At 44.5% G+C, this 23,752-nt stretch overlaps 1 protein-coding gene across 19 annotated transcripts in view; it reads right to left on the bottom strand.

Annotated features, from left to right (window-relative positions):
- The window catches only part of LOC139545899 (splicing regulator ARVCF-like), a 348,966-nt gene that overhangs the window by 258,885 nt on the left and 66,329 nt on the right, over positions 1-23,752 (bottom strand). For all 19 annotated transcript variants that reach the window (XM_071354089.1, XM_071354099.1, XM_071354088.1 and 16 more), the window contains exon 2: positions 11,147-11,228. The gene's annotated coding sequence lies outside the window, so the exon portion shown is untranslated. The remainder of the gene's footprint in view (positions 1-11,146; positions 11,229-23,752) is intronic.

The raw sequence follows: 23,752 nt of genomic DNA on the forward strand, positions 1-23,752 counted from the left end.
ACTTCATGTTGTGCAAATACAACCGCCGCATCATCATAATAGAGAAAACATAGAGTAAGCCTCACAAGAGGCTGGTGAGGGGAGGACGGCTCATAATAAATGGCTGGAATAGATTAAATGGAGTGCTATCAAACACATGAAAACCAATGGTTTGATACCATTCCATGATTCCGTCCCAGCCATTACTTAGGTCCCACCAGTCACCTGTGGTATGCCAACTACTTTCTATATATACACTGAACAAAAATATAAATGCAACAATTTCAAAGATTTTACTGAGTTACATTTCATATAAGAAAATCTGTGAATTGAAATAAATAAATTAGGCCCTAATATTACGGATTTCACATGACTAGGCAGGGGCGCAGCCATGGGTGGGACTGGGAGGGCATAGGCCCACCCACTGGGGAGCCAGGCCAAGCCAATCAGAATGAGCTTTTCCTCACAAAAGGCTTTATTAGAGACAGAAATACTCCTCAGCCCCCACCCTGCTAGAGAACAGCACAAGGTGCACCTGTGTAAAGATCATGCTGTTTAATCAGCTTCTTTATATGCCACACATGTCATGTGGATGGATTATCTTGGCAAAGGAGAAATTTGTGCATAGATTTTGAGAGAAATACGCTTTTGTGTGTATGAAACTTTTCTGGGCTCTTTTATATCAGCTTATGAAACATGGAACCAACACTTTACATGTTGCATTTATATTTATATAATATATAATTTATATAATTTCCAGAAAAATCTTCAGTATGACTTTAAATCAAAATCAAATCAAATCAAATTTTATTAGTCACATACACATGGTTAGCAGATGTTAATGCGAGTGTAGCGAAATGCTTGTGCTTCTAGTTCCGACAATGCAGTAATAACCAACAAGTAATCTAACCTAACAATTCCACAACTACTACCTTATACACACACACAAGTGTAAAGGGATAAAGAATATGTACATAAAGATATATGAATGAGTGGTGGTACAGAACGGCATGGCAAGATGCAGTAGATGGTATAGAGTACGGTATATACATATGAGATGAGTACTATAGGGTATGTAAACATAAAGTGGCATAGTTTAAAGTGGCTAGTGGTACATGTATTACATAAAGATGGCAAGATGCAGTAGATGATATAGAGTACAGTATATACATATGAGATGGGTAATGTAGGGTATGTAAACATTATATTAAGTGGCATTGTTTAAAGTGGCTAGTGGTACATTTTTACATAATTTCCATCAATTCCCATTTTTAAAGTGGCTGGAGTTGAGTCAGTATGTTGGCAGCGGCCATGGGTTTGTATGTTGGCAGCGGCCACTCTCTTTAGGAGAGTATTAGATGATAGTGGCTGGGCATGATGCTCTGTGCTGCGCTGGGCGTGTGGTCCCATCAGCGAGCGAGGCGTGAGGCGTGATGCATGAAGAACAGTCATGCAGCCACACAGACCGCATAGCACAGGAGATCCCAAGATTAGTCACACTAAGGCCCCAAGCTGCTCACAGACTCCCCTCACAGCACCACCACGAATCCCAAAAAGTAATACTACATCCCAATCACCACCACAGCATCATTACAATACAAGATACATAATGGACTTATAGGCTACCTAGCAGCAGTCAAAAATACAGCCAAAGTCACCACCGCAAGGGCAGTGCAATACAATACAGACACTCTACACCACCACAAGGGGCAGGACAATACAGAATACTGTCCATAATGTAACAGCGTAATACAGCCACATAAACCACTAGAAGGACACAACCATTAAGACCAGGAAGATATAGCCTTTATATACACAGAATACACACATAACTATAAGATAAACAGCATACAGCTTTATCCAACAATGATCAATATATGGCCACAAATACCTTAATCCACAAGCGCTAGGTGGGGAAATGAGGCGGTAGACACTGAACTCTACAAACTCTCAATACCTCCTTTACAATGCAGTGCTCTGCCCGTGATACAGAGTGAAGGCATTTAAAGTGGCAAGTTTAGTGCACAGCAAATACACAACGCCCTTGACTTTGATGCAGCAGAGACCTAATGACTTCACAGTTTATGAGCTGAGAAAGGGGGGAGCTGAGGAACTAACCACAGCGCAGCTGCTACAGTAGCCTAGTAAAACTAAACTCCACAATTTACTTCACATCAACAGAGTTGAGCAGCGACTAGTTTGGGCTGACATTGTCCCGTGTAATTGCATGCTATTCTTTGGGTGCTGAAAATGATAAGAACGTCATTTTATGTTATTCCGCAAGGTCGAGTCAGGCCACACTAGTCACCGCTCAACTCTGTTGATGTGAAGTACATTGTGGACTTTAGTTTCACTTGACTACTGCTGCTACTGCTATAGGCCTAATGTGCTTTCCAAACCCTTTATCTATAATGAATTCATTAAACAGGACAAGGGAGACTGAACGGAGGGCATGCGTGGCAGAGAAGTCAACTCAAATTTAAATCAGTTGGTTCCATGCCATAATACCTGCTCTAGTCTGGCTCTATATTCAGTCTACTTTGTGTCTTCACTAAGGAACAGGCAATCTTCCACACGGGTAATGCTGCAGATGTCTCTTATCTCGTTTCACTCTCTAAGAGCATCTCTCTGTGTAGGTTGTTGTGGGAAATTACATGTTACAGGTGTCTGGCTCTACTAAGTGAAACTGAAAGCATCCGGATTCACACACAAACACTTTGGTAACTACGTTGATACACCTAGTCATCAACCAGAATAAAGGCACAGGTCTCCAAACAGGGTGCCAAGTGGAGACGTAAAAATAAGTTAATCTCACTCGCTGTCCATGATGATATACGTATTTACTAATAGTTTAGAAATAGTTTAATATTAATGCTTACTCATTAATGTTAAAAAGTGTTACCGATATTTGCAATCTTTTGATAGTTGAATGACTGGCTTCCAATAGGGTGCCAAGGGGAGTCATAAAGAAGTTCCTCTCCCTCGCTGTCCATTAACTTATTCAAGTGTTATTCCGAGGTCCACTAAGATGGTCTCCATGTCGCAAATGATAAACAGCAACCTCCATTGTATTTCGGATTGTGTGTAAATCAAAATGAGTTATAAACAATACTAGAAGAGTTCCTTGAATCCTGGGGACTGCATGACAATAAATAATTTCAGAGACTCCAAGCCCTAAATGTCACGAGGGGTAACAATACTTCGCTCATGAAATTATCCCCATTAATCACCCCCCAATGTTTTATGGGAAACAGCCCGCAAACGATGACACCCAAATAAATGTGGGTGCCTTCATATCTACACGTTTAAAAGAGATTCATTTAGAGTCAATTCTTAATTATTTTTGCAATAAGCAGTTGCAGTTCACTGGGCTGTGGGCCAGAGAGGTCTCTTCTTCTTTTAATGAAAACAAAACAGAACAGAATAGAGACTGTATAAAGGTGGCAGAGAGGACCTGAGGCTATAGGCCTGTGACCGTGAGAGAGCTGAGCTTTCCATCCCAATGCCTGGATGTCTGCCTGTCAGGTACTGCCTCATTATCAACCGTACTCTGAACATTTTAATGGCAGCTGCCAATATTAGCAAAAGTTTATTTTAAAAGTTTATTTGACCGCTGAACAAAGTTGGATTGTTTTTTTCAAAGTTGGTTGTGAGCATATACTGTAGTTAAGATATGCTAACCTCAAATTTATTCATAAAAGTTAGGTGGCATGTAGCCTTGTGGTTAGAGCATTGGGCCAGTAACCGAAAGGTGGCTAGATCGTATCCCGGAGCTGACAAGGTAAAGATCTATCATTCTGCCCCTGAACAAGGCAGTTAACCCACTGTTCCTAGGCTGTCATTGTAAATGAGAATGTGTTCTTAACTGTCTAGTTAAATAAAATAAAAATAGGCCTAGAAGTTAAAACTCTAATGCACTGCAGACCCTCAAATCTAACACCTTATCTACACCAGTTAAAACTCCCTTAATCATTAGCATAGGGCCAATTACAAACACTCAAATCCTAAGCTTATCTTCAGGTTGAGATTTAAAAGTATCTGTGAGCTGTGGCAGATTTATGTATTTTAAACAGCGAGCATAGCACTACTTAAAAGGGTATCCCACATATATTGGTCATTCATAAAGGGAAAGATAATATGCCTGTAAGATTACATTATGTATATCTACCTGGAGCCACATACAATATAAAGAAAGAACCCCTCTTAACAATGTCTCTCACAATGACTAACAGCTGCTTCCATAAATAAAATGCAGCGCTAGGTAAGTGTATTGTGTATAGAAAGGTCACCCAGTGCTCCAGGTTGAGTTGCAGTGCAGACAGTGCATTGTTTCTCCAGGAACCATTGACTTGACAAAGCGGCGATGCCTTGACCCTGCTTAAATGTCAATCTGTTGAAAAATACCTCACCACAAATGGCTGTTCACACCTCCCAGCATCCTGGAAAAATAATCCATTGTGAGGGGTCAGTGGCAGCGCAGGCTTGATAATTCACAGCTAAAATGGCAGAATAACAACGTTTGTGTTTGGAGTGAACTCAGATGGGCAGAGGTCGCACTGCACTGTACGGTGGCAGGAGGAGGAAGGGATTAATTATATACTGAACAAAAATTTAAACGCAACATTTAAAGTGTTGGGCCCATGTTTCATGAGCTGAAATAAAAGATCCCAGAAATGTTCCACACGCACAAAATGTATCTCAAATGTTGTGCACAAATTTGTTTGTTAGTGAGCATTTTTCCTTCGCCAAGAAGGGGGGATGCTGAGGAGTGTTATGTCTCTAATAAAGCCCTTTTGTGGGGAAAAACTAATTCTGATTGGCTGGGCCTGGCTCCCCAGTGGGTGGGCCTATGCCCTCCCAGTCCCACCCATGGCTGCGCCCCTGCCCAGTCATGTGAAATCCATTGATTAGGGCCTAATTCATTTATTTCAACTGACTGATTTCCTTAAATGAACTGTAACTCAGTAGAAACTTTGAAAATGTTGCATTTATATTTTTATTCAGTATAAAAACTCCACCACAGTAGCAGCTTGAGGTGAATAGAGAAGCAGAGAGGAAACTAGTTACAAACTGCAGGTTTACAGTGTGTGTCTCAAATGGCACACGGAATATGTAGTGCACTACTTTTGACGAGGGCCATCAAAAGTAGTGCAATATAATATAGTAGAGATACTCTGATAGGGAACAGGATGTCATTTGGGACACAGTCTGTATCTCGGATCGAGGACCAATGCTCACTAACAAGATGTCAGAGTCTGGCCATCTTGTCATTTGTGAAGGCGGAGAGAGGAGCACTTTTAAATCTCTTGCAGAGCAGAACAGTCTTTACATCTCTCTCCTCCTGCACCAAGCGAGCCCCGAGCCCCGATGCTGATATGCACATCCAGTGCTAGGCCATAACTCCTGGGAGAGATTCGAGATTCTGTTCTAGTGATGGACTACCTCCCTCCATCAGTATGGTGTAAACGATCCAGCCACGACAGTCAGCTATTCCCTCTCTAGCTTGACAAAAAGATACGTCAGAATAAACAAGGTCAGCTGTGTCCTCTCTGGTTACCTTTCATACACTTTTGCCATTCAGTCCATGCCAGCTGGAAAAGGCTATACTCCTGACCTGCAAGCCGATATTTCATTTCAGACTTGGTTAGAATGGTTAGGGTTAAACTTCTCTAGGATAGGGGGCAGCATTTTCACTTTTGGATAAATAGCGTGCCCAATTTCAACTTCCTTCTACTCATCCCCAGAATATAAGATATGCATATTATTAGTACATTTGGATAGGAAACACTCTGAAGTTTCTAAAACTGTTTGTATCATGTCTGTAAGTATAACATAACTTATGTAGCAGGCAAAACCCCGAGGACTAACCATTCATTTATTTCTTTTTTTTAGGTCACTGTCTGTTCAATGTGTTTTCTTTGGGATACTGGATTTCTAATCACCCTGTTTTCAGTTCCTACCGCTTCCACTGGATGTCACCAGTCTTTGGAAATAGGTTGAGGTTATTCCTTTGTGCAATGAAGAAGTAAGACCATCTGGAAACAGTGTAACGTCATGTGTACTGTTTGAGAGTTGCGCAAGACTAGAAAAGTAGCGTTAGTTTGTTGATCTCCTGTATTGAAAACAGATAGACCGTCTTCAATTTGATCGATTATTAACGTTTACAAATACCTTAAGTTGTATTACAAAAGTAGTTTGAAATGTTTTGGCAAAGTTTAGAGGTAATTTTTTAGATATTTTGTGGTGACGTTGCGCAAATTGGAAGCTGTTTTTTTCTGGATCAAACGCGCCAAATAAATGGACAATTTGGATATATATGGACGGAATTAATCGAACAAAAGGACCATTTGTGATGTTTATGGGACATATTGGAGTGCCAACAAAAGAATCTCGTCAAAGGTAAGGCATGATTTATATTTTATTTCTGCGTTTTGTGTCATGCCTGCAGGGTTGAAATATGCTACACTCTCTTTGTTTACTGTTGTGCTATCATCAGATAATAGCATCTTATGCTTTCGCCGAAAAGCCTTTTTGAAATCTGACATGATGGCTGGATTCACAACGAGTGTAGCTTTAATTTGGTATCTTACATGTGTGATTTAATGAAAGTTTGATTTTATATCATTTTTGGGAATTTGGCGCTCTACATTTTCCCTGGCTATTGGCCAAGTGGGACAGTACCGTCCCACATATTCCAGATTAAGGTAAGGCGGTCATTGTAAATAATACATTTGTTCTTAGCTGACTTGCCTAGTTAAATAAAGGTTACACATTTAAAAAAGGGTCAGTGTAAGATTTTGGTTAGTTGTTTTGGAGGTCAGTAGTGTCCTTATAGCCTCTCCCATGCCAAAACGCCACAACTGACCACTTTGAGCAGCCAGACTCAAGATTCACTTTAATTACTTGACAACATCTAGACTCAGTGTACCGGTAAATCAACGGCTAAAGAGACTCGGCTGTGGAAGAGCGAGAGCGAGAAATAGGCTAAAGTATTGCACCCTGCAATAAATAGGTTCACGTTTAGTGCAGAGCTCCTAGGCAACCAACATCAAGGCTACAAAATATTAGTCAGGTGGCAACAGAACTGTAGTACTTTCATTCAGATCAGGGACATCACCACTGAGGGATAGAAGAAAGAATAAACAACAACAACTAAAGTCAAACTGTCACAGACAATAATAAAGAATACATTCTTTCTAGCATAATTCATTTATATTACTAAACTTTTAACCAGAACCCCCACCATTCACTGAAGATAAAGGATGTGCCTTAATAACAGACTAGTATGCCCACTGTAAATTTGAATACATTTTAAATTACGAGCGTAGTTGGTTTAGCCGCAGAAAAAAAGAGCAATCCACCCACTAGCCATGATTGGATGTGATAACGAGTGGGCTGGAGTTCTGATTGGTCTGCCATGTAGCTCGCTTCTGTCTATAACATGAGCTGGTCAGTATGTGTAGGTAATCCTTTCTAACACATAAAAAAAGATACCACCTAGTAGAACTGCATAAGTGTTGCTCTCCACTTTCTGGAGGACCGAGTTTTGAAATGCGCAGAATTAGAGTATGATAGCTAAGGAGATAGAGAAAATTCTGCATTTTGATTGCAAATACAGTGGCTTGCGAAAGTATTCACCCCCTTCACATTTTTCCTATTTTGTTGGCTTACAACCTGGAATTAAAATAGCTTTTGGGGGGGGTTGTATCATTTGATTTACACAACATGCCTACCACTTTGAAGATGCAACATATTTTTTGTTGTGAAACAAACAAGATTATTATTTTTTTTAATGAAAACTTGATCGTGCATAACTATTCACCCCCCCAAAGTCAATACTTTGTAGAGACACCTTTTTCAGCAATTACAGCTGCAAGTCTTTTGGGGTACGTCTCTATAAGCTTGGCACATCTAGCTACTGGGATTTTTGCCCATTCTTCAAGGCAAAACTGCTCCAAGGATGGTTATTTTGGGGTGATGAGAGGTGTTGGGTTTGCGCCAAACATAGCATTTTCCTTGATGGCCAAAAAGCTCAATTTTAGTCTTATCTAACCAGAGTACCTTCTTCCATATGTTTGGGGAGTCTCCCACATGCCTTTTGGCGAACAACAAACGTGTTTGCTTTTTTCTTTCTTTAAGCAATGGCTTTTTTTCTGCCCACTCTTCCATAAAGCCCAACTCTGTGGAGTGTACGGCTTAGTGGTCCTATGGACAGATACTCCAATCTCCACTGTGGAGCTTTGCAGCTCCTTCAGGGTTCTCTTTGTTGCCTCTGATTAATGCCCTCCTTGCCTGGTCCCTGAGTTTTGGTGGGCGGCCCTCTCTTGGCAGGTTTGTTGTGGTGCCATATTCTTTCCATTTTTTAATAATGGATTTAATGGTGCTCCATGGGATGTTCAACGTTTCAGATATTTTTTTATAACCCAACCCTGATCTGTACTTCTCCACAACTTTGTCCCTGACCTGTTTTGAGAGCTCCTTGGTCTTCATGGTGCTGCTTGCTTGCTTGGTGGTGCTCCTTGCTTAGTGGTGTTGCAGACATTGGGGCCTTTCAGAACAGGTGTTTATCTACTGAGATCATGTGACAGATCATGTGACACTTAGATTGCACACAGGTGGACTTTATTTAACTAATTATGTGAGTTCTGAAGGTAATTGGTTGCACCAGATCTTATTTAGGGGCTTCATAGCAAAGGGGGTGAATACATATGCACGCACCACTTTCCCGTGTTTTATTTTTTAGAATTCTTTGAAACAAATTATTTTTTAAATTTCACTTCACAAATTTGGACTATTTTGTGTATGTCCATTACATGAAATCCAAATAAAAATAAATGTAAATTACAGGTTGTAATGCAACAAAATAGGAAAAAAATCCAAGGGGGATGAATACTTTTGCAAGGCACTGTATCTTGATTAGATAAGTATTCAACCACCTGAATCAATACATGTTAGAATCACCTTTGGCAGCGATTACAGCTGTGAGTCTTTCTGGGTAAGTCTCTAAGAGATTTCCACACCTGGATTGTACAATATTTGCCCAATATATTTGTTTTTATTCTTCAAGCTCTGTCAAGTTAGTTGTTGATCATTGCTAGACAGAATTTTAAAGTCTGCAATAGAGTTTCAAGCTGATTTAGGTCAAAACTCTAACTAGGCCACATTCACATTCCATGTGGTTTTGGTAAGCAACTCCAGTGTATATTTGGCCTTGTGTTTTCAGTAATTGTCCTGCTGAAAGGTGAATTTGTCTCCCAGTGTCTGGTGGAAATCAGACTGAAGCAATTGTTCCTCTTTCCACTTAGCTATATTTTTAGATCAGTACAGTATAAGAAAACCAGTCTGTTTTTCCATCTGATATAATTGGAAAAGGAATATGAGGGCACGTTAAACCCAAAGACATGGGCGCATCACAAATAGCACCCTATTCCCATATAGTGCACTACTTTTGACCATGGCCATGAAAAGTAGTGAACTATAATATAGTAGAGATACTCTGATAGGGAAGTATCGAGGCCCAATGCTCTCACTAACAGGAAATGACAAGTCCGGCCATCATGTCATTTGTGAAGGCGGAGAGAGGAGCACTTTTAAATCTCTTGCAGAGCAGAACAGTCTTTACATCTCTCTCCTCCTGCACCAAGCGAGCCCCGAGCCCCGATGCTGATATGCACATCCAGTGCTCGGCCATAACTCCTGGGAGAGATACGAGATTCTGTTCTAGTGATGGACTACCTCCCTCCATCAGTATGGTGTAAACGATCCAGCCACGACAGTCAGCTATTCCCTCTCTAGCTTGACAAAAAGATACGTCAGAATAAACAAAGTCAGCTGTGTCCTCTCTGGTTACCTTTCATACACGTTTGCCATTCAGTCCATGCCAGCTGGAAAAGGCTATACTCCTGACCTGCAAGCCGATATTTCATTTCAGACTTGGTTAAAATTAGGTTATGGTTTGGGTTAAGGTAAGGGTCAGTGTAAGATTTTGGTTAGTTGTTTTGGAGGTCAGTAGTGTCCTTATAGCCTCTCCCATACCAAAACGCCACAACTGACCACTTTGAGCAGCCAGACTCAAGATTCACTTTAATTACTTGACAACATCTAGACTCAGTGTACCGGTAAATCAACGGCTAAAGAGACTCGGCTGTGGAAGAGCGAGAGCGAGAAATAGGCTAAAGTATTGCACCCTGCAATAAATAGGTTCACGTTTAGTGCAGAGCTCCTAGGCAACCAACATCAAGGCTACAACATGTTAGTCAGGTGGCAACAGAACTGTTCTACTTTCATTCAGACCAGGGATATCACATAGAGATAAAGGTTGTGTCCTGATTGCTACTGGGTCAGTGATGATTGTTATTAGCCTCGGCCTACATTAGATGGGTTTACAGAATTTACTCATGAGTGTTTAACAGATTAGCACAGGCTCATTGGTGCCTGATAAAGTGAAAAGGCTTGTTCCACATTGCATTCATTAGTGAATAGGCACACTTAAACCCAGGCTTGAAAATGTTGAAGGCTATTCAGGGGAGCTTGATCAAACCTATTATATTTCAAAATGTAAGGTTGAAACGTTTTAATCATTGTAAATTACCGTTCCAAGTGGATTGATTTTTGATATCTATTGATTTTCAGAGTATGCTCTAACACAGACCCATGCATCTTGGCCCACCGGTGATTCACTTTAGCTAATCTAATTCTGGGAGGGAAATATTTATTGTTGTTGCGTTTTAAATGCTGTTCCATTTCCAAGCCGTTCCACTCTGATCTATCCTATATGTTAATCCATGTTTAGAAAACAACATTCATTAAATCAGGATATCATATCGACACTGTACTTTTTATAACACGTCACTTAGCTACATTAATAGATCAGTAGAGTATAAGAAGACCAGTCTGTTTTTACATCTGATATAATTGGAAAGGGAATGAGAGGGCACGCTAAACCCTAAGACATGGTCTGCATCTCAAATAGCGCCTTATTCCCTATGTAGTGTACTACTTTTGATCAGGGCTGTCTGTCAAAAGTAGTGCACTATACAGGGATAGGGTACCATTTTTAGACGCATCCATAGAATAGCTGTGCAATCAGACCAGACACTACAGCCTGTGATATAAATCTACTGGTTAGGCCTACATCAGGGCAGTTAGGAAATGGGGATGGACTCACCTTTGGCTGAAGAGAAAGACCCATAAAAACTTCAGCACGGGTGGACATTTATCAGAGGGCCACTGCAACTGTGCTGCTACACCTGCAAGACAAAACAAGATGTTTTTTAGGCTGCTCGCGTCATCAGATATAATAGGTCCAGTGTAATGGCAAAATGAATGTACCTTCCATACTAGAAATATAATAATATGATCAAAATAACACATTGTGCCGTTCTGGAGCTTTGCAAGCTCTGACCCAACTTTTCTTTGATTACTGCATTGTTGGGTTTAGAGCTTGCAAGAAAGGCATTTCACTGTACTTGTGCACGTGATATTAAAACTTGAAACTTAAAGTAGGTCATTATACAACTGATATGCCAAGATAAATTATTCTAAAACATGGTTTGATCTGTTGGCTGCTAAACCCAGTAAGGCACTTCTCCCATGTCTTTTCACACTGGCCTAATTCATTCCAACAACCCAGTTGACCTTTGGCCCGTCTCAGTCACCAAAGAGGATATTTCTATCAAAGATATGGGATTTTATATACTTGTAGGTAATAGACATACACCTAAGAGACAATGATGCTCTAGCCTTAAAAGAGACGGACCTTTAAAAAAGACATCTCATTCAATACAGTGAAATGTCAACCCAGACTTAGTCCCAGTAGATCTGAGACTAGACTGGTGACCTTTACCCTCTCTATGGGCTTCCTCTTAGCCACGGCTCTCCACACACACACACACACACACACACACACACACACACACACACACACACACACACACACACACACACACACACACACACACACACACACACACACACACACACACACACACACACACACACACACACACACACACACACACACACACACACAGAATACATTGTGGATACACACAGTGGCGTTGTGGTGAGTCACTGACAGTCTGAGCAGGACAATAAAAGAGCACTATTAGGGCTGTGAGCGAGGCTAGCGGTGCATGGAGACTATATTGTATATGACAGGAAACCCTGTTGGATCTGCTGTCCTGCTATGTTTAGAGGAAGAATACAGAACGATACTGACTGTGAGAGGACAGGACCTCCAGCTGAACACCCACCATCTCCCTCTCTCTTTTTATTATCACCCTTAGTCTCAGTCTTTCCCCTCTCTCAGTCTTTCCCCTCTCTCAGTCTTTCCCCTCTCTCAGTCTTTCCCCTTTCCCTCTCTCTCAGTCTTTCCCATCTCCCTCCCTCTCAGTCTTTCCCATCTCCCTCTCTCCCAGTCTTTCCCATCTCTCCCTCTCTCAGTCTTTCCACTCTCCCTCTCTCTCAGTCTTTCCACTCTCCCTCTCTCTCAGTCTTTCCACTCTCCCTCTCTCTCAGTCTTTCCACTCTCCCCCTCTCTCAGTCTTTCCACTCTCCCTCTCTCTCAGTCTTTCCACTCTCCCTCTCTCAGTCTTTCCACTCTCCCTCTCTCTCAGTCTTTCCACTCTCCCTCTCAGTCTTTCCACTCTCCCTCTCAGTCTTTCCACTCTCCCTCTCAGTCTTTCCACTCTCCCTCTCAGTCTTTCCACTCTCCCTCTCAGTCTTTCCACTCTCCCTCTCAGTCTTTCCACTCTCCCTCTCAGTCTTTCCACTCTCCCTCTCAGTCTTTCCCATCTCCCTCTCTCTGTCTTTCCCATCTCCCTCCCTCTCAGTCTTTCCCATCTCCCTCCCTCTCAGTCTTTCCCATATCCCTCCCTCTCAGTCTTTCCCATATCCCTCCCTCTCAGTCTTTCCCATATCCCTCCCTCTCAGTCTTTCCCATCTCCCTCTCTCAGTCTTTCCACTCTCCCTCTCTCTCAGTCTTTCCCATCTCCCTCTCTCTCAGTCTTTCCCATCTCCCTCCCTCTCAGTCTTTCCCATCTCCCTCCCTCTCAGTCTTTCCCATCTCCCTCCCTCTCAGTCTTTCCCATCTCCCTCCCTCTCAGTCTTTCCCATCTCCCTCTCTCTCAGTCTTTCCACTCTCCCTCCCTCTCAGTCTTTCCCATCTCCCTCTCTCTCAGTCTTTCCACTCTCCCTCTCAGTCTTTCCCATCTCCCTCCCTCTCAGTCTTTCCACTCTCCCTCTCTCTCAGTCTTTCCCATCTCCCTCTCTCTGTCTTTCCCATCTCCCTCTCTCTCAGTCTTTCCCATCTCCCTCCCTCTCAGTCTTTCCCATCTCCCTCCCTCTCAGTCTTTCCCATCTCCCTCCCTCTCAGTCTTTCCACTCTCCCTCCCTCTCAGTCTTTCCACTCTCCCTCTCTCTCAGTCTTTCCCATCTCCCTCTCTCTCAGTCTTTCCCATCTCCCTCTCTCTCAGTCTTTCCCATCTCCCTCTCTCTCAGTCTTTCCCATCTCCCTCTCTCCCAGTCTTTCCCATCTCCCTCCCTCTCAGTCTTTCCACTCTCCCTCTCTCTCAGTCTTTCCCATCTCCCTCTCTCAGTCTTTCCCATCTCCCTCCCTCTCAGTCTTTCCCATCTCCCTCCCTCTCAGTCTTTCCCATCTCCCTCTCTCCCAGTCTTTCCCATCTCCCTCTCTCCCAGTCTTTCCCATCTCCCTCTCTCCCAGTCTTTCCCATCTCCCTCTCTCAGTCTTTCCCATCTCCCTCCCTCTCAGTCTTTCCCATCTCCCTCCCTCTCAGTCTTTCCCATCTCCCTCCCTCTCAGTCTTTCCCATCTCCCTCCCTCTCAGTCTTTCCCATCTCCCTCTCTCCCAGTCTTTCCCATCTCCCTCTCTCCCAGTCTTTCCCATCTCCCTCTCTCAGTCTTTCCCATCTCCCTCCCTCTCAGTCTTTCCCATCTCCCTCCCTCTCAGTCTTTCCCATCTCCCTCCCTCTCAGTCTTTCCCATCTCCCTCCCTCTCAGTCTTTCCCATCTCCCTCTCTCCCAGTCTTTCCCATCTCCCTCTCTCCCAGTCTTTCCCATCTCCCTCTCTCCCAGTCTTTCCCATCTCCCTCTCTCCCAGTCTTTCCCATCTCCCTCTCTCTCAGTCTTTCCCATCTCCCTCTCTCAGTCTTTCCCATCTCCCTCCCTCTCAGTCTTTCCCATCTCCCTCCCTCTCAGTCTTTCCCATCTCCCTCTCTCCCAGTCTTTCCCATCTCCCTCTCTCCCAGTCTTTCCCATCTCCCTCTCTCAGTCTTTCCCATCTCCCTCCCTCTCAGTCTTTCCCATCTCCCTCCATCTCCCTCCCTGAATAAGGGTTTCAAATTTGGGGAAATGACACTCTCTAATTGTTTTACATTTTTGTAATTTTGTCAGGAAATGCAGCTCCGTCTCAGGTTCTGCTGTTGTGCAGTGGTTGCACAGCCTTTCCTCTACAGGGAGCCAGGTTTTCCTGTGTCTACCCTTCTCACAGCAAGGCTGTGCTCACTGAGCCTGTACGTTGTCAAGGTTTTTCTAAGGTTTTGATCAGTAACCATGGTCAAATATTTAGCCACAGTGTACTGTCGATTTAGGGCCAGATAGCACTGCATTTTGCTTTGTGTTTGTGTTTCCCAATAAGCAATGTAGTTTTGTTTTGACTGTGTTGTAATTTGGTTTATCCTGATTGATTGGATGTTCTGGTCCTGAGGCTTCAGTGTGTTAGTAGAACAGGTTTGTGAACTCAGCCCCAGGACCAGCTGGATGAGGGGACTCTTTTCTTTGCTCAGCTCTTGGCATTGCAGGGCTTGGTAGTGATATGAGAGGGGGTCACTGTATTTTAGATGTTTCCAAAACTTAATTGCTCTTTTTTGAGTTTTTATTATTAGTGGATATTGGCCTAATTCTGCCCTACATGCATTGTTTGTAGTTTTCCTCTGGACATGTAGGATAATCTTACAGAACTCTGCATGCAAGGTTTCAATGGGGTGTTTGTCCCTTTTGATGAAATCTTGTTTTGCAAGTGGACCCCACACCTCGCTGCCATAAAGTGCAATTGGTTCAATGACATATTCGATTAGTTTTAGCCAAATTTGAATTGGTATTCCAATTTGAATTTGCTTTTTAATGGCGTAGAATGCCCTGCGGGCTTTCTCTCTTAGTTCATTCACTGCCTCATTAAGGTGTCCAGTTGAGCTTATTTTTAAACCTACGTAATTGTAGTGTGTGCAGTACTCTATATATTTTGTACCGATTGAGAACTTTGGTCTAATTCCCTGAGATCTGGATCTTCTCTGGAAAATCATTATTTTAGTCTTTTTGGGATTTACTGCCAGGGCCCAGGTCTGGCAGTACTGCTCTAGCAGGTCCAGGCTCTGCTGTAGGCCATGTGGTGTGGGTGACAGCAGGCATAGGTCATCTGCGAAGAGTAGGCATTTAACCTCTGAATTGTGGAGACTAACACCATTGGCTGAGGATTTCTCTCTGTCTTTCCCCTCTCCCTCTCTCTTTCCCCTCTCCCTGTCTTTCCCCTCTCCCTCTCTCTGTCTTTCCCCACTCCTCTCTCTTTCCACTCTCTCTCTCTGTCTTTTCCCACTCCTCTCTCTTTCCACTCTCTCTCTCTCTCTCTTTCCCCTCTCCCTGTCTTTCCCCTCTCCTCTCTCTTTCCACTCTCTCTTTCCCCTCTCCCTGTCTTTCCCCTCTCCCTCTCTCTTTCCACTCTCTCTCTCTGTCTTTCCCCTCTCTCTCTCTGTGGTTTTCCAATCACTTTCTCTCAGTCTTTCCCCTCTCTCTCTGTGTGTGTCTTTCCAATCTCTCTCTCTCCCTCTCTCCCCTCGCTCTCTCTTCTCTCTCTCTCTGCTGTCTTTCTCCTCTCTCTCTCTCAAATAAATAATAATACAAAATTAAATACAAAAATAACAAAATGTTACAACAATAAAATGGTAACAGTCAATAGTAGAAATGTAATAAATATAAAAAGCTAAACATGGAAAATGAAACTATAACTAACTTATAACTAAATAACTGTCATCTTCACCATTACATCATTACTACAACTACCATCATCATTACTACTACCACCACTAAACTGCTATCACTACCATCACCCCTACTACCCATACCCCTACTATTTGGAATGATAATCGCAACAACAATAATAATAGTAATAACAATAATGCTAATTATAAGTAAGTTACTGTTTATTATTCAGTGTCTCTCTGTCTGTCTCCCCCCCTCTCTCTCCCCTTTCTGTCTTTCCCCTCTCTCTCTCAGTCTTTCCCCTCTCTCTCAGTCTTTCCCCTCTCTCTCAGTCTTTCCCCTCTCTCTCTTAGTCTCCCCCCTCTCTCTCTGTCTCCCCCCCTCTCTCTCTCTCTTTCCCCCTCTCTCTCTCTCTTTCCCCCCTCTCTCTCCCTCAGTCTTCCCCCTCTCTCTCTCTCTTTCCCCCCCCCCTCTCTCTCTCTCTTCCCCCCCTCTCTCTCTCTCTTTCCCCCCCCCTCTCTCTCACACACACACACACACACACACACCAGGCAGTTTCTCACTCCGATAGCACATCTGCCAGCAGGCCTTAATCCTACTGTCGTCTGCTGATAAGATAATGCTCCCAATGAATGGCAAAGAGAGGGAAACAAGGACTTCTATTTTTATCTGGTTATGCCAAATCATTTACTTGCTGGTTTTATAGCTCCCCTGATGTCAAATGAAATAGTAATGAATGAAATGGGAGCTGCAGTAAAAAGTGCATATACAGAAAGTAATTTGCTGCGAAAAAGCAAAAAGCCTTGTTTAAAATGTGATGACATTTACCATTCCTGGGAGGCCTGTAAAGGTGAACTGGCAGCTGTGGTAGTGGTGGTCATTCACTGATGCCGCACACACACATACACACTGCAGGATCCTTTATGCAACAGCCTTTTAGCTGTCATTTTACAGTGGGGGATATTCAGAACACGGATATTCACATACAGAACAAGCAAACACAGAGTAAAAGTGTATTTTGAAAGGTCCTAGGGGATAAGTTAGAGAAGAAGACTGGCACCTTAGAAAAGGGCTCCAAATCACCTCATAGACTGACTCATTAGAAAGGCACAGTGGTGTCTGTTAGCTTTAGTAAAAACATCAGCTGTTGTATTAAAACATCTCCCTAGAGTAGATGAAAGGAATATAGGAGGGTGAATGATGGCGTAATAATACAGAACAGGGCACATATATGACCTGTGTTTGAATGTAGAAATGTGATGCTATAATGGCTCATTTTATTACTTGGTGCCTCTAGGCTAGGGATCATCAACTAGATTTAGCCGCGGGCTGATGTTTACTTGAGCGGATGGTCGAGGGGCCAGAACATCATTACAAATCATTTGTAGACTGGAAATTAACCGCAAGAAGCCCAAACAGATATAATGTTTGACTAAAACATAATAATTTCAAACCTTGGTTATATTTGTATACGATCCTGTCATGTCTCTCTATTATGCGTAGGAATACTTGCGAACTGATTTCTTAAATTAAAATCACTTGGAGCTGATTTCCTGGTGTTTTTTACAGTCTTATGTCCAACAATGAAAATTCCACACAAATGTAATTTAATTAGGTTTTTTTTTGCTCAGAAAACTGGGGGGGGCAAATAAAATCCCCCATGGGCCAAATCGGAGAACACTGCTCTAGGGTAATTCAGACTGTTGACTGAGGACGTTTTACTGTGTTTGTTGTGCTTTCACAGCTCTGTTTTGTATTGTATTGATGTGTATATTTTTGTACTTACAGGGCTCATCTGTAAAAGACTAAATAAAAATCAACTAAATCAAAATGGTGGGACAGGGTGTTTCCACGAGGCAGCGGCAGCATCCCAAATAGCACCCTATTCCCTAGTGCACTACTTTTGACCAGGGGAGGTTCAGGTTTCACTACCCTGAAACCACTGCCTCTTCTAGACACAAAGGAACAACCTACTCTTCAAATACTTTGTGGTCCTTCATGTCAGTTTTGGCCACAAGGAAATCTCAATAGTAGTCCTGTGTACCAGCGTAGAACAACACGTAGAACAACACGTAGAACAACACGTAGAACAACACGGAGTAGAACAACACGTAGAACAACACGTAGAACAACACGTAGTAGAACAACACGTAGTAGAACAACACGTAGTAGAACAACACGTAGAACAACACGTAAACACCTTTCTCTTTTTGTTCCCTATGTCTTATGTTAGCCAAGCCTTTCTTGATGAGTGAAATCATTATTTTTCTATTGCAAGTAAAAGCATCCGCCCCAGTCACTATACACACTCAGACAGGCAGACAGAATGCAGGGTCATTAAATAGAGATGGGAGTGGACTGGGCAAGACAAAAGCAGCCATGGCAAATTTAAAGGGGTGTGGGTCGCATTTGTTGGGGCTATAATCAATTAAAAAGCTATTTGTTCCCCCAGTCCCATCCCTGGCTTGCACTCCTAAATGACATCCCCACACAGACATTTTGAAGGGTCAGAGTGGCACAGCCTGGGCCCCAGATCCAGTATGGCTGTATGGCAGACATAGCCCTGACCCAGCAGCACTACTGTATGGCACACATAGCCCAGACCCAGCAGCACTACTGTATGGCACACATAGCCCAGACCCAGCAGCACTACTGTATGGCAGACATAGCCCAGACCCAGCAGCACTACTGTATGGCAGACATAGCCCAGACCCAGCAGCACTACTGTATGGCAGACATAGCCCAGACCCAGCAGCACTACTGTATGGCAGACATAGCCCAGACCCAGCAGCACTACTGTATGGCAGACATAGCCCAGACCCAGCAGCACTACTGTATGGCAGACATAGCCCTGACCCAGCAACACTACTGTATGGCAGACATAGCCCAGACCCAGCAGCACTACTGTATGGCAGACATAGCCCAGACCCAGCAGCACTACTGTATGGCAGACATAGCCCTGACCCAGCAACACTACTGTATGGCAGACATAGCCCAGACCCAGCAGCACTACTGTATGGCAGACATAGCCCAGACCCAGCAGCACTACTGTATGGCAGACATAGCCCAGACCCAGCAGCACTACTGTATGGCAGACATAGCCCAGACCCAGCAGCACTACTGTATGGCAGACATAGCCCAGACCCAGCAGCACTACTGTATGGCAGACATAGCCCTGACCCAGCAGCACTACTGTATGGCAGACATAGCCCAGACCCAGCAGCACTACTGTATGGCAGACATAGCCCAGACCCAGCAGCACTACTGTATGGCACACATAGCCCAGACCCAGCAGCACTACTGTATGGCAGACATAGCCCTGACCCAGCAGCACTACTGTATGGCAGACATAGCCCAGACCCAGCAGCACTACTGTATGGCAGACATAGCCCAGACCCAGCAGCACTACTGTATGGCAGACATAGCCCAGACCCAGCAGCACTACTGTATGGCAGACATAGCCCTGACCCAGCAACACTACTGTATGGCAGACATAGCCCAGACCCAGCAGCACTACTGTATGGCAGACATAGCCCAGACCCAGCAGCACTACTGTATGGCAGACATAGCCCTGACCCAGCAACACTACTGTATGGCAGACATAGCCCAGACCCAGCAGCACTACTGTATGGCAGACATAGCCCAGACCCAGCAGCACTACTGTATGGCAGACATAGCCCAGACCCAGCAGCACTACTGTATGGCACACATAGCCCAGACCCAGCAGCACTACTGTATGGCACACATAGCCCAGACCCAGCAGCACTACTGTATGGCAGACATAGCCCTGACCCAGCAGCACTACTGTATGGCAAACATAGCCCTGACCCAGCAGCACTACTGTATGGCACACATAGCCCAGACCCAGCAGCACTACTGTATGGCAGACATAGCCCAGACCCAGCAGCACTACTGTATGGCAGACATAGCCCAGACCCAGCAGCACTACTGTATGGCAGACATAGCCTGCTGTGATGGTGGAGGGAGGAGGAGGGGTGTTGAGACAGATATTATGTCAGTTAAGGGGGGAAGGGGGAGGGTGGAGGGTGAGGAGAGTAAAGGAGAGGACCAGATGGACACTGGCTGGAGTAAGGGTTGTGTTGTGACATTCAGACGATCTTAAATCTGAGTGACAGGACAAGCAGTGTTAACGGTCATTCCATTGGATGTCTGCTTGGACAACTGCTCCTGTCCTGTCCACATGGCCACTACTACTGTTGGACTTCAGAGAACTAAAGGTGACTGAACTTTCCCATGTCTCTCCTCAGCCCTGGGCTCCTCCACATGGCACAGTGAACTTGGATAGATGAACTGAGAGTGAAGGGTGAGGTAATTCAAAGGGGAACAGGAATAAGGAACGACAGTGTACAGGAACTGCCATGGAGCCACCCAGTAGTCATGCAGTAAGTATAGTGCTGACTGAGAAATGTGCCAGTCCAGACAGAGCCTCAGGTGATACACTGATAAAACACTCACATAAAGCCTGCTTCCTCTAAAAAGCATATTTACATAAAGGTTCAGAAGCACATGGTTCAAGTGAGGTCAGAGCGGTGTACTGTGGGTAATGCTAAGGGGATAAGAAGGTCTTACTGAGTTTTAATGAGGAGAAATCAACAAGAAAACACTCAGTGGAACTGCACTGGCACTGAGTCACTCTCCTCTCTTGATTGTTCAGCATTTGAATATCTCCTCAGTCCCCAACTGTATTTCAAACTGTCAATCTGACACTAACATGCAAGACCATTCATAATTTAAACATACCTGGACGTTTTTGACATTTCTCCGATTTGGTAATCAAGCTTTGTAGTTGAATGGGTATAGGATGCAATGGCTTTGAAATGCTTATATAATGAAAACTTGTCTATCTACATTCAAACTCTTACAGTTTTGATTGACTGTCCATTCATAAGGACTTATAGATCCATCATTTACAAGTTATGAAATACATTATACACATATGTACTGTTCTGTGACCGAACAGTGAAAAATATCAGAATTGAAGATTGAATCATCTGGTACGGGAGAAGCCTGAGGAAAAGCATAGCAAGTCAACATGATTGTGAATTTATTCTATGCAGAATGAGAAGGGTATCCATTGCACTCAGGCTGTTTTCTACCAGCTACTGAGCTCAGTATGTCACACCTACAATGAGAAAAACAATTCTGATACCTGTTGAAACACGACCATAGACACTTGCAGTCAATACAACAGTGTTAAGCACATTCTCTTCTAATGGCTAATAGATTAACCAGTCACAACTCACCCACACACTTCTTCCCAGAGCGTGCACAAGAATACACACACCAAACCCTACTCACTGATTCCTAGAGCAGAGACACACAAACAATGAATCCTGTGTATTCTCCCAGAGCTGTGCCAAAGAGGTTTTTCAGACAACAGGCGTAGCCCCTTCCCTTCCCCTTTCCCCTCACATCCCTCCTCTCCCCTCACATCCCTCCTCTCCCCTCACATCCCTCCTCTCCCCTCACATCCCTCCTCTCCCCTCATATCCCTCCTCTCCCCTCACGCCCCTCCTCTCCCCTCATGCCCCTTCCTCCCTCCTCACGCCCCTCCTCTACCCCTTCCTCCCTCCTCACGCCCCTCCTCTACCCCTTCCTCCCTCCTCACGCCCCTCCTCTACCCCTTCCTCCCTCCTCTCGACACCACCCCTCCCTCCTCTCGACACCACCCCTCCCTCCTCTCCTCTTCTCTTGACCCCTCCCTCCCTACTCTCCTCTCCTCTTGACCCCTCCCTCCTCTCTTGTCCTCCTGACTCCTCCCTCCCGCTCTTCTTGACCCCTCCCTCCTCTCCTCACGTCCCTCCTCTCCCCTCACGTCCCTCTCCCCTTTATGTTCCTCCTCTCCTCTCGCCTTACCCTCCCTCCTCTCCACTTCTTGACCCCTTCCTCCTCTCCATTCCTCTTGTACCCTCCGTCTTCACTCTTCTTGACCCTTCTTCCTCTCCTCTTGACCCCTCCCTCCTCTCATCTCCTCTTGACCCCTCCCTCATCTCCTCTCCCCCTCCCTCCCTACTCTCGACTCCCCCTCCCTCCCTCCTCTCGCTCTCCCTCCTCTTGACTCCCCCCCCCCCCCCCCCTCCCTCCCTCCCTCTTGACCCCTCCCTCATCTCCTCTCGACTCCTCCCTCCCTCCCTCCCTCCCTACTCTCGACTCCCCCTCCCTCCCTGCCTCCCTCCTCTCGACTCGCTCTCCCTCCTCTTGACTCCCCCTCCCTCCCTCCCATCTCCTCTTGACCCCTCCCTCATCTCCTCTCGACTCCTCCATCCCTCCCTCCCTACTCTCGACTCCCCCTACCTCCCTCCCTGCTTCCCTCCTCTCGACTCGCTCTCCCTCCTCTTGACTCCCCCTCCCTCCCTCCCTCTTCTTGACTCCCTCTCCTCTTGACTCCCCCTCCCTCCCTCCCTGCCTCCCTCCTCTCGCTCTCCCTCCTCTTGACTCCCCCTCCCTCCCTCCCTCCCTCCCTCCCTCCCTCCCTCCCTCTTCTTGACTCCCTCTCCTCTTGACTCCCCCTCCCTCCCTCCAGTCTGTCTCATCAGCCCTCTGACATCCATTTAAACTCTCATTTACAGGCTGTTAGTGCTGGAGCCCATCCAGTAACAGAACCCCCGTGCAGATACAGACAGACACATCACAGTGTGGTCAAACACGGGCATTGCAATGAAATTCAAATGGCCTCATTCAGAATGGGAGATCCACATAGCTGAGACTATTATATCAGGGTGAACAATCCTATAAAGGCAGAATCATATCTTTGTGAAGTGCTGAAGTAGGGTGAACAGACTGACAGGGAGTGCAGTGCTCACTAAAGGATATGCTAATATGCAGCCTTATTCAGCCTTGAGAGTGATTGGCACAGTGTGTTGGATAGAATGGATAGTTCTGGGTTGAAGAACACAATGTCAAGACAGTGAGAGGAAGAAGAGAGATGAAAGAAAGGAACGGAAGTGAAAGATAGGGAACCAGCTCAACGTGAATGTTGTATTTTTGTCTTTAAGCGTACTACACTCTATGGTGTATAACTGTTATGAAGTGTACAGGTAAGGTGATGTCTTGTGAATTAAAGCACATTCAGAATGCGTACACCCATTTTTCACATGCCAACAGAGAGCCTCGTGTTAAATTACAGTATGCCTAACATGCACACAGAGTGTGAGTGATGCAAAAGGCGGTGTGGTAGTAAGCTAAATGAGAAGGGACATAACTGTTCATTGTGCTTCACTACACAGACAGACATCTCTCTGTTATGACTGGGAAGTCACAATATCTGCCATTGCCCTGGGATAAATATGGCTCGAGTCACTTTCAGTATGCCTTTTGTATCAACCACAGATCCACGTGAAATTGAAATCTAATGTTTCGCCGCTCTGCAGTCAGTCAGGCGGCAGAAGTGTGATTTCCAGAGAGAGGGGAAAGTTAGAGTTGTCGGTAATGGACTTCCACATCTCCCTGTCTTCTCTCATTTGGGAGTTTTCACCAAGTGTGTCTGTCTGTAAAGCTGTCAGAGCGCATCACACTCTAGTCTCCATAGTTATTTTGCCTCAGTCAAACTCGTTATAGTCAAAGCCAATGGAAGGATGCCTATATCAAGTCCTCATTATGGGGGAGTGTGTTCATTTCAAAATGTCCAATCAACAGTTAAAAGCCCTGTGATACTGTATGATCAAAGATGCAATACGTTACACTCCAGATCAGGAAGTCAGTCATGGTAGTAGAATTGTGCTGTGTTATGAGTAGGAATAGCAGCTCCATAATAGTCTTC

The sequence above is a fragment of the Salvelinus alpinus genome, chromosome 19, assembly GCF_045679555.1.
Source record: "Salvelinus alpinus chromosome 19, SLU_Salpinus.1, whole genome shotgun sequence".
Classification (NCBI taxonomy): Eukaryota; Metazoa; Chordata; class Actinopteri; order Salmoniformes; family Salmonidae; genus Salvelinus; species Salvelinus alpinus.